Here is an 11,527-nt window from a genome sequence, read left to right on the forward strand (position 1 = left end):
CGGCCTTTTGGCTAAGACCAAGTGAAAGGAGAGGACATTACTTCAAAGGGAAGGGGTGCTGTTCAGAGCAAGGGAGGGATGCTGAGCAGTCAAAAATGACAGATGGCCACAGCAGTCCTATTCCAGTGCCGGATAACAGGGCAGCAACTGGATGAGTCCTTGAATATAATAATAATAATAGGCCGGGCACGGTGACTCACGCCTATAATCCCAGCACTTTGGGAAGCCAAGGCGGGCAGGTCACCTGAGGTCAGATGTTCAAGACCAGCCTGGCCGACATGGTGAAACCCCATCTCTACAAAAGTTAGATGGGCATGGTGGCACCTGCCTGTAATCCCAGCTACTCGGGAGGCTGAGGCAGGAGAATTGCTTGAACTCGGGAGGCGGAGTTTGCAGTGAGCTGAGATTGCACCACTGCACTTCAGCCTGGGCGACAGAGCAAGACTCCATCTCAAAAATAATAATAATATAGCTTTTAGAGTATCCTATGCAAGTACTCTGCATACATTGTCTTATTTAATCTCATTTAAATTTGAGGTGAGCAGGTTTGAGTCCCAGCTCTGCCATTTATCAGACCCTGGGCTTGTCACTGAAACCTTTTGAACCTGTCTCCCGTCTGTAAAATGGGAAGAATACAGCCCATTTTCCTGGAGCCGTAGGGAGGGTTCCCTGGAAACTGTGAAGGGATACACAATGCTAGGAGTAGGAAAGGCTCCCGGTAATGCTTGCTCACTGATCCTGGGTGCAGACAAGGAACCAGGAGACACTTTGAGCAAACCAAAATGCGTTCAGGCCAAAGAAGCGATGGGCTGACTTCCAGCCTGATTCCCTGGAAGCCCTGGGCTGGGTGGAGCCCTCCTGGCCTGGCCACTCTCCACACAGGTGAGAAGGGTGGAAAGAGGAGTTAATGCATCACAGGGCTGGGCAGGAAGAGAGGATTTTTCATTTTAAAATGTTCTGAAATAATTCATATTTGCTTTGCAGGATGGTGTTGTGCGCTGTCAGCTCTGTAATAACTTTTAGGCCTTTATTTATTGTTTTGCCTTAATGATTTCATGTTGCTCCAGTGTCGAGAATTCTCAGTGTCTTGTAACACATAATGGCAGAGAAGACTCAGGCCATGGCAGGCATGGAGGGAGGGGGTCATGCTCCCCCACAGACCCCACTGGTCTCCAGGAGATGGCAGAGCCTAGAGCAGACAGTGGAGGCCGTCAACCTCTGTGCAAAGTTATCTGCGAGCACTAATTCTCAACAACAACCTAGGGAGCCGGTACTATTATCCCATTTTACACAAGTGAAAACTGAGCCTTGGAACAATCACAAGACTTGCCGTCTGATCTTGTGTGACCAAGCCAGGATTTAAACACAGGCCTGTTGGTGGGTCTTCAACTTTAGCACATATAGAAATTACCTAGAGAGGGCCAGGTGCAGTGGTTCACGCCTGTAATCCCAGCACTTTAGGAGGCTGAGGCAGGTCGATCACAAGGTCAGGAGTTCAAGACCAGCCTGGCCAATATGGTGAAACCCCATCTCTACTAAAAATACAAAAATTAGCCAGGCGTGGTGGTGGGTGCCTGTAATCCCAGCTACTCAGTAAGCTGAGACAGGAGAATCACTTGAACCTAGGAGGCGGAGATTGCAGTGAGCCGAGATCCCGCCACTGAAGGGATCCCACTCCTGGGTAACAGAGCAAGACAAAAAAAAAAAAGGAAGGAAGGAAAGAAAGAAAGAAGGAAAGAAAAAAAGAAAGAAAGAAAGAAAAGGAAAGAAAAAAGAAAGAAAAGAAAGAAGAAAGAAGGAAAGAAAAAAGGAAAGAAACAAAGATAAAGAAAGAAAGAGAAAAGAAAAAAGAAAAGAAAAGAGAAGAAATCACCTAGAGAGAATCTAAAATATGGGTCCCTAGGACCCAACTGTGGAGATGGAATTCAGTAGGTCTAGGATGGGGGCTGAAGCTCTGCATTCAGAGGTGCCCAGATGAGCCAGAGCCATAGGAACTCAGCTGGTGGCTGGGACCACACTAGTCACATAATCAGTGGGACCGAGTTCCTCAAGAATTATGGTCCCATGACTGGCCCATTTCTCTCACAAATGTCCCATCAGCTACTCCTGTTCCTCTGTCATTCTCCAACCTGTATCTCTGAGGGCTTGAACTGCCCCCCACCCCCAGACCTCTAGCCCCTTCTGTGAAGCCGGGAGAGGAAGGGGAGAGGAGGGGAGGAAGGGGAGGCTTTCTTGGTTGCCATGGTGATTCTCCACCTCCCAGTCTGTGGGGGGAGGCAGCTTCATTGTGAGCCTCCAGCCAAGGCCTGGAGGGCAGCAAGCTGTCCTGGGCTGGGAGGATGCAGAGGGGTGGGAAGAGGACTCTAGTCACTGGGGAGAGGGGAACAGGGGAAGACAGGCTGGGGAACAAGGAGGAGGACTCTCGGCCCAGGGCAGCCGGAGCAGAGAGCCAGCCCCTCCAGATGCCGGGGCTGCCAGCCTTCAGCCCAGGGGGCGGAGAGGGGTGTGTGCAGGAGCTGAGGCTGACAGGGCCTGATGCTCCCTGAGCCCAGAGCTGGCAGAAGACCCGGGGCAGGTGGTGGCAGAGATGCAGGGACGGGTGAGACAGCTAGAGAGGCTGGCGCAGGACAGAGTCAGAGCCACAAGGGCTGGGAAAGACCAGGGCTCAGAAAGCAAAGAAGAGATAAAGAAAAATAAAACAAAGCAAGAGAACCCCTCAAGGACCCCAGGCAGTGGCCCACTCCCACCCCCAGCGGGGCCAGGGCTGGCACAGCCTGGGGTCCCAGCCTGCTGGGCTGGGCTGGCAAACCGGATGGCACAGGCTGCGGCAGAGGCAGATGGAGCAAGGAGGGGCCTGACCCACGGCCCGCTGGGGAATGGCTGGGATTGTCTGTTCTTTGGAGCCCTCCCACTGTTCCCCAAACCTCCTGCCTCTGGGAGCCTGCTGGGGAAGCAGGGAGAAAAAAAGCAGCAACATTTCGGAGCCAGCGTCTCCACCTCCTCCTGTTCCATGTTGGCCTTCTTTCCCTGCCAGTGGCACGTGCTGCATGCTCCCAACCTGGCCCTGGCAAAGACCAGGACATTGTTGGGGGGCTGGAGAGTGATGTAGGGAAGAAGGAAAGAGGAGGGAAAGACGCTGGAAGGCGACAACTCAGAGGGGAGGAAGAGGAAGGAAAGGAGAGCCCTGGCAGAGGCCATCCCTCACCAGCAGTATTTTCGAAGCAAGCACTTACTTGGTACCAGGCCCCACTGAGTACTTCATGTGTATTCACTCATTTACTCCTCCCAACAGTCCTATTTCATAGGTGCTGTTGTTCTAATCCCCATTTCATAGATGAGAAACTGAGGCAGATAGGGGTTGAGTGACCTGCCCAAGTGACAAGCTGGGAATCAGCAGGAAGAGGGTTTGAACCTAGGAGAGGTTCAGAGGTTGCTCTCTTAGCCACTACACTCTCCTGTCCTTCATGCCCCTCACCCACATGTTGAGTGTTTCAATATTTTTTTCTTCTTACCCATCTTTTCTCAGCATTTCTCCAGCCAGCCCTTGTTCCTTCTGGAGGTGTGTCCCAGTTTGCCTGGGCCTCTAGGCCAGCACCAGGACGTGAATGGCTGGGAGCAAACACATCACGTGTGTGGACGCATGGACACACGGACACACATGCACGACTACTGCGGAGTCCACCAACATGTGAATGTATGTACACATCTGTACAGAACAAGTGCGCACACCCATGTTTCTGTGTACATGCACAGGGGTCCATTCGCACATGTGAGGCCACCATTCATACCACACCCTGGGTGGGTCTTGAGTTCTCACCCACAGAGCATTAACTGCGGCAAAATAATCCCAAACAATGGTTGAGCCAAAAAAAGTCTGTTTGGCTTTGTACTAAAGTGCTGCTTGGCATATGGGGTTTTTGGCAATACATTTACCTTTCTAGGTTTAGCTCAGGCTGATGTGGCTTCCTGCATGTCAACCTCTGAGAACCTGCCAGATGCCAGGCCCTCAGCAAGGCACTACCCAGACAGTCTCTCCACGCCTCACAGCAGCCAGGAGGCAGGGCTTGCCATCCCCATTTTACAGACAAGAAGCTTGAGACAGCGAGTTCCCATTTGCACAGACTCACAGGGAGAGTGAGGATTCGAACCCCAGGGCAGTTCAAGGGTCGGTAAAGCTTGAGTGCCTGCAGGTGGGTTGTGAGCCAGACATGTGACCTCCCAGGCGTGCCTCATCCGTCTGGAATGTGGCTGCCTCACCGTCTGGTCACGTCTGGGCCCCTCTTCTGCAGCCAGGCTGGTGGGTATGGAGGGGCTGTGGTGGCTCACGCTGAGCTGCTCTACAGAAGGCCCCACACAGGGCCGGGTGCAGCGAGGTATGAAAAAGGCTTTTCCTCAGCGATGACGAACACGATAGTGATGGCTCAGACTATACAAAGAACAGACAGACTCATCACCACCACATAGACACAGGCATATCCATTCCTTCAGTATTTCTCAAGCACCTACTATGTGCCTGGCATTTATTGGGCTCTGAGGACCATGCAAATAGGAATCCAGCTTGGACCCTGCCTTCCTTCCAATAGCTTAGGAGAACAGTGATCAGGTGTGGAAACAGCTTTCATTACAAGGCTGAAAAAACCGGAATGCTATAAGAGAAATGCAGATGAAAAATGAGAGTCTACTTCCCACTGGGGACATCAAGGTAGCCCTCCTGGAGAAAGAGGCTCCTGATGGGTCTTGGAGAGTGGGTATGATTTGATGCAGTAATGAAAGTGAAGAGGTTCTTGGTTTTCTAAAGAGCACAGTTCAAGGCATAGGATGGGATATTGGCGGGTGGACATAGGGAAAGCAAGTAGCTCCATTTGTCTGTGGCAAAACTGTGTGAAGGGAGTGGCAGGAAGTAGGTTAGTGTCAGATGACAGAAGATCTTGAGATGCTGGACTAAGAGTTTGGATTTTATAGATTTAAAATTTTATAGATTTAAGAGGGAGCCATCAAAGACTGTCGAACAGGGGAAATCCTTGGGACCTGTTTCATTTAGTCTAGACTAATCTGCAGTTGTGAACAAAGTAATAGATTGGAAATATACGTGCATGCACACATACACATACATGCACATCTTCAGAAATGTGCAGACGTGGCGGACCCAGTGGCCCACACTTATAATCCCAGCACTTTGGGAGGCCGAGGTGGGGGGATTGCTTGAGCCCACAGTGAGACCTTATCTCTACAAAAAATGAGGATCTCTTGAGCCCAGGAGGTCAAGGCCGCAGTGAGCCATGATCATGCCACTGCACTCCCACCTGGGTGACAGAGCAAGATCCTGCCTCAGAAAAAAAAAAAATGTACAGACACACATGTATATGAATGTACACTTCAAAAGCAAAGGATTAATTCCTGGACCCAGCTATTTTAAAATTCTGAATTGTATTTGTTTATTTAAACATGGCCAGGTGAGGTGGCTCACGCCTGTAATCCCAGCACTTTGGGAGGCCAAGGCAGGAGGATCACCTGAGGTCAGGAGTTTGAGACCAGCCTGGCCAACATGGTAAAACCTTGTCTCTAACTAAACATACAAAAATCAGCCAGGCGTGGTGGTGAGTCCATAGTCCCAGCTACTTGGGAGGCTGAGGCAGGAGAATCGCTTGAATATAAGAGGCAGAGGTTGCAGTAAGCCCAGTGCACTCCAGCCTGGGTGACAGAGGGAGACTCTGCCTCATAAATAAATAAATAAATAAATAAATGTAATACATCACAGTATCTAAAATCCAAACGAAATATAAGGAAATGGCTAGGTGTGGTGGCTCACACCTGTAATCCCAGCACTTTGGGAGGCCAAGGTGGGCAGATCACCTGAGGCCAAGAGTTCCAGACCAGCCTGGCCAACATGGCAAAACCCCGTCTCTACTAAAAATATAAAAAATTAGCCGGGCGTGGTGGCGGGAGCCTGTAATTGCAGCTACGCGGGAGGCTGAGGTAGGAGAATCACTTGAACCCAGGAGGCAGAGGCTGCAGTGAGCCGAGATCATGCCATTGCACTCCAGCCTGGGCAACAAGAGCAAAACTCCTTCTCAAAATAAATACATACATACATACATACATACATACATACATACATATATATGCAAATATGCTGAAAAATTAAGCTACTTCTCACCCCATGTTCCAGGGCCCCAATTCGTCCTGTCTAAAAGCAAGTACAGTGGCCAGTTTGAGACCTTCCTTCTGGAGACATTCTGTGTTTAGACAAGTAAATACCCAGCTACATTGTTATTACATACGTTTTTCTGCACCTTGGTTTTTTCATGTAATATACCTTGGAGATCTTTACACATCAGTGCACGGAGGGCTGTCCTGGTCTTTTTAACAGCAGTATACTCCTCCATAATAATGGGACATTTACATTATTTCTGCTCTTTTGCTCTTACTAAAAATGTTGCAATGAAAAATCTTGAACATATGTCATTTTGCTTAGTCATTCATTCAGACATTTATTGAGCACCTACTATATGCTGGGCAGCATTCCAGGTGCTAGAGATCGAGCAGTAAACAAAACAGGCAGAAGTCCCTGCCCTCATGGAACAAGACTTCTATTGTGAACGTGTGAGTACATCTTCAGGATACATTCCTAGAGGTGGAACAGCTGAAACAAGGCATCTGTGCATTTTTAAAATTTAGTAGATAAAGCCAAATCCCCATCCCTGCCAAGACAGAGTCTATCAATTTACCCTTGCAATGTATGAGAGTGCCTATTTCCCCATACTTTTACCAACAAAATGTTATCAAATATTTTTATGTTTGCCAAGGTGACAGGTGAAAAACAACTGTGATGTTAATTTGCATTTCTCTTATGATGAGTGAGGTTAAGCATCTTCTCATATATTTGAGAGCAATTTCAAGGCTGGGCACAGTGGCTCATGTCTGTAATCTCTGCAGTTTGGGAGGCAGAGGTGGAAGGATCAATGGAGCCCAGGAGTTCAAGCCCAGCCTGAGCAACTTAGGGAGTCCCCATCTCTACAAAAAAAAAAAAAACAAAAATTAGCTGGGCATGGTGGTGTGCAACTGTAGTCGCCTCAGGAGGCTGATGCAAGAGAATCACTGGAGCCTGGGAGGTCAAGACTGCAGTTAGCCATGATCATGCCACTGTACTCCAACCTGGGAGACAGAGCAAGACTGTCTCAAACAAACAAAGCGATTTCAGGCCCTTTCCTGTCAACTTTCTGATATCCTTTTGTCTATGAAAGAAATTAGCTCTTTGCCTGTGGTGTGAGTTGCAAATATTTTTCCCCTAGTTTGTCATTGGTTTTTGGACTTTGCATATGGTGGGTTCTTGTAAAATGTGAAATAAAATTTTAAAGAAATTCTGCTCATGCACTTTGCCTCCTTATGGTGAAATATTTGTTAGGTTTGAAAGAGATATAGGCTGGTGCAGTAGCTCACACCTGTAATCCCAGGACTTTGGGAGGCCGAGGTGGGTGGATCATTTGAGGTCATGAGTTCGAGATCAGCCCGGCCAACATGACGAAACTCTTCTACTAAAAATACAAAAATTAGCCAGGCATGGTGGCACGCTCATGTAATCCCAGCTACTTGGGAGGCTGAGGCATGAGAATCACATGAACCTGGGAGACGGAGGTTGCAGTGAGCCCAGATTGTGCCACTGCACTCCAGCCTGGGTAACAGAGCGAGACTCAGTCTCAAAAACAAAAAAAGAAAAAAGAAAAAACCAAGGTATATAGATGCCAACAACATAATCTTGGGTTCCATTAATAAAAGCACATGTTCTGGCTGGGCATGGTGTCTCACACCTGTAATCCCAGCACTTTGGGAGGCTGAGGCGGGTGGATTATCTGAGGTCGGGAGTTTGAGACCACCCTGGCCAACATGGTGAAACCTTATCTCTACTAAAACTACCAAATTAGCCGGGCATAGTGATGCACGCCTGTAGTCCCAGCTACTAGGGAGGCTGAGGCAGGAGAATCGCTTGGACACAGCAGGCGGAAGTTGTAGTGAGCCGAGATCGCGCCATTGCACTCCAGCCTGGGTGAGAAGAGTGAAACTCCATCTCAGAAAAAAAAAAAAAAAAGCACACGTTCTAGAAAAGGAAGGTGAGAGTCCTGTCCTTTTCTGGTGCTCCATCTTAAGAGGTCTTTGGACAAAGAGGGGCAAGCTCAGAGGAGGGTAACCAAGATGGTGACTGGGTTTTAAATCAAGTCACATAAGGAATGCCAATAGAACTGGCATCTTTGAGCCTAGAGCAGATCGCTGTCTATGACTATCATCTGAGGCAGTGGGACTAGCCTGATGATACAAAACCAGTCCGTATGGTGGAGATTCTGGGAAGCCAAGAGTCAGACAATAGAGCTCTTTTCAAGGCAGAGCTGTCTGAAGGTGGAATAGCCTATTTTGTGAGGAAGTAGTTCATTACCAGAGATGCACGAACCGGAACTCGATGACCACCTCCCAAAGATGCCAAGGGTTAGGCCACATCCCTTTCAAAACTCCTTCCAATCCTGAGACCTCATCATTCTACAAGAATACAAGGAATAGGCCGGGCATGGTGGCTCATCCCTGTAATCCCAGCACTTTGGGAGGCTGAGGTGGGCGGATCACGAGGTCAGGAGTTCAAGACCAGCCTGGCCAATATGGTGAAACCCCGTCTCTACTAAAATACAAAAATTAGCGGGGCATGGTGGCGGGTGCCTGTAGTCCCAGCTACTAAGGAGGCTGAGGCAGGAGAATCACTTGAACCCGGGAGGCGGAGGTTGCAGTGAGCCAAGATCGCACCACTGCACCCCAGCCTGGGTGACAGAGCAAGTCTCCATCTCAAAAAAAAAAAAAGAAGAAGAATACAAGGAATATTAAAATTCCTCGTTTTACAGATGAAGAAAAGGGGAAAACTGACACGCATTGTGCACCTACTTTGTCCTAGGCACTTCAGCATATATGACTTGATTTTAAAGGATGAGAACCAGGAAGGTTGAGTGGTTCACCTAAGGCTGCACAGCAATCTAGAACTGGAACCCACGTCCCCAGTCTCCAACTCTACAGCTCTCTCCACTGAACCTCCTGTCCCTGTTGAATAATTAAACATGTGTTCATTGTATGTTTATTGCATACCTATTCTGAATGGACACTAACGTGGACAAGAAAAGCACATTGTATGCAGGGTGTTAATAAAGTCATGGGGTCTTTGCTCTGCAGAAGGTCACTGCCTAGTGGGCAAGTACAGGTGCCATCTCTGTGTTGCTTGATTTAATGTAAATTGTGTCCCCTGGAATTGTGCAATGTGGTAGCCCCAGATAGACCGATAAGAAACTATGAAGCAATTTGGCAAGTGTTGTAATGAAATCACACACAAAGTGCCATGGGAATGTAGAAGGCATAATTAATTCTATCAGGGAAGTGAATCCAGGAAAGCTACACAAAGGAGGTGATGCCTGAGCAGGGCCTTGAAGGGTATGTAAAAAAACAAAAGGCAGAAGAGAATAATATGTATATTCACACCACAAACATTTATTGAGCAGTTCCAGGTTTCCAGGGATAGATGAATAATTCACTATTGAGTAGGGGAGACAGACAAATCGCCAATAAATTGCCATAGCGTATCAGTGTAACCATGAAAACGTACTCGCCAGGCAAAAGTGGCGATAGCTCCTTCTGGAATAAAGTGAGGCATCTGGGAAAGCTCCTGCAGAAGTGATATCTGAGATTTTAGGAACAGAAATAAATATTTTTCCAGGCTGATTATAAAGCGGTTGGGAGAAAGGGAAAAGCATTCTAAGCAGAGGGAATGGCACATGCAAAGTTTCTGACTCTTGAAAGATGATTCACTCTGTCTTCAGGTGCCCAAAGCAGATCTGAAAGCCTTGAGTGGAAAATCCTGGTGTGGTGGGCAGCCAAGCAGGAGGTGGAATTGACATACAGGCGTTTAGGCAGGACCCACCAGGTTTCCAGATGAGTGGGGAAACGGCATTGGTGTGTATCGGGATTTAGGAGGCTTAGCAATCTTCCCTTCAAAGTCATGCCCCAGATTGAGAGCTGGAAGAGAAAAGTGTGAGCTATAAATCCCCAGCTCCTCCCTCTGTGCCCAGTAATACAGAGCTAGGAGTCTCCACCAGCTCTCCAGTCCCACTGCTGCGACCCTGGCTAATCCAGCCTCCTGGCCCATCTGACACACACTTCCACTTAACATTTTGTTAGCGACTCTATAAACGAGCTCTCCCTGACCTTCAATCCCTGGCTAATTGCTGGTTTCATGTACAAGACTAGCTTAATTTTACGTGATAATTACCTGAGAGTGGCAATACATATGGCATTGCATGTTCGAAATGTCAGGCCTGGAAATCTACCAAGTGGCCATAGTCAGGGGCAAAGGGAGGAGGCAGCCAGCGGCCATGAGAAGAGACAAAAAATGTGGACACCCAGTGCAGACAGAACTCCAGAGAAGCAGGGTCCTGGTCTACAGCAGGACTCAGAATCCTCAGCTGGCACAGTACACCCAGGGGCACAGGCCAGAGGAGTGGCACGTGCCACAGCCTCATATGCACATGTGCCCATCTCGGAGAAGCACCAGCCAGGTCAGAGGCACGGCTCATACACACTCTCAGTCACCTTTTCAACACACGTTCACTGAGCCCCTACTATGTGCCCGGCAGTGTACAGGCAATTGCACTAGTTTCAAACTCCCACCCCACCCAGGGAAGGTAGGAAGATGTGGAGGGTATGTTTGGGTTGTCACAATTATTTGGGGGGTGCTACAGGCACTGAATAAGCAAGGCCAGGAATGCTAAATGGCCCACACAGTCCCGTTCAATGAAGAATTGGCCTTCCTGTTGCTTGAGCCCAGGAGTTCGAGACCAACCTGGGCAACATGGTGAGACTCCATTTCTACAAATGATAATAATAATAAGCCAATTAGGCAGGCGTGTTGGTGTGCACCTGTAGTCCCAGCTATTCAGGAGGCTGAAGCAGGAGGATCCCCTTGAGTTCAGGAGGTCAAGGCTGCAGTGAGCTGTGTTCTTGCCACTGCACTCTAGCATGGGCTACAGAGCGAGATCCTGTTTCAATTAAAAAAAAAAAAAGAATTGGCCTCCCCAAATGCCTGTGGTGGCCCCACTGTGAAACACCCTGTTGAAAACCATCACATCTAAGCCAGGACCCCAGCCCGGAAGAAGCCAAGTGTCCTCTGCCCTATTGGAGATTACAGTGGGGAAGGAAGACAATGGCAAGGACTTGTGCTGCATGAGAGAATAATGGAAGGGGACCCAGGAACATGTGACAGGTGAACTGACAGAGTCCAGAGTTCAGAAAAGACCTCCCTTTAAAAGTGACGGCCGGACACGGTGGCTCACGCCTCTAATTCCAACACTTTGGGAGGCTAAGGGCGGTGGAGCACAAGGTCAGGAGTTCGAGACCAGCCTGCCCGACATGGCAAAACCCCGTCTCTACTAAAAATACAAAAAATTAGTCAGGCATGGTGGTGGGCACCTGCAATCCCAGCTACTCAGGAGGCCGAGGCAGGAGA

The 11,527-nt window shown here is 48.7% G+C and overlaps 1 long non-coding RNA gene across 1 annotated transcript; it reads right to left on the reverse strand.

Annotated features, from left to right (window-relative positions):
• Nucleotides 1–9,496: 9,496 nt before the first annotated feature.
• Nucleotides 9,497–11,057, reverse strand: LOC131384427 (uncharacterized). The gene is made up of 2 exons (XR_009215265.1): nucleotides 10,942–11,057; nucleotides 9,497–10,041 (listed from the first exon to the last, which is right to left on the reverse strand). It is a non-coding gene; the product is annotated as an uncharacterized LOC131384427 (long non-coding RNA).
• Between the last annotated feature and the right edge of the window lie 470 nt (nucleotides 11,058–11,527).

This window comes from Hylobates moloch, unplaced genomic scaffold (assembly GCF_009828535.3).
Source record: "Hylobates moloch isolate HMO894 unplaced genomic scaffold, HMol_V3 SCAFFOLD_10, whole genome shotgun sequence".
NCBI classification, from domain to species: domain Eukaryota; kingdom Metazoa; phylum Chordata; class Mammalia; order Primates; family Hylobatidae; genus Hylobates; species Hylobates moloch.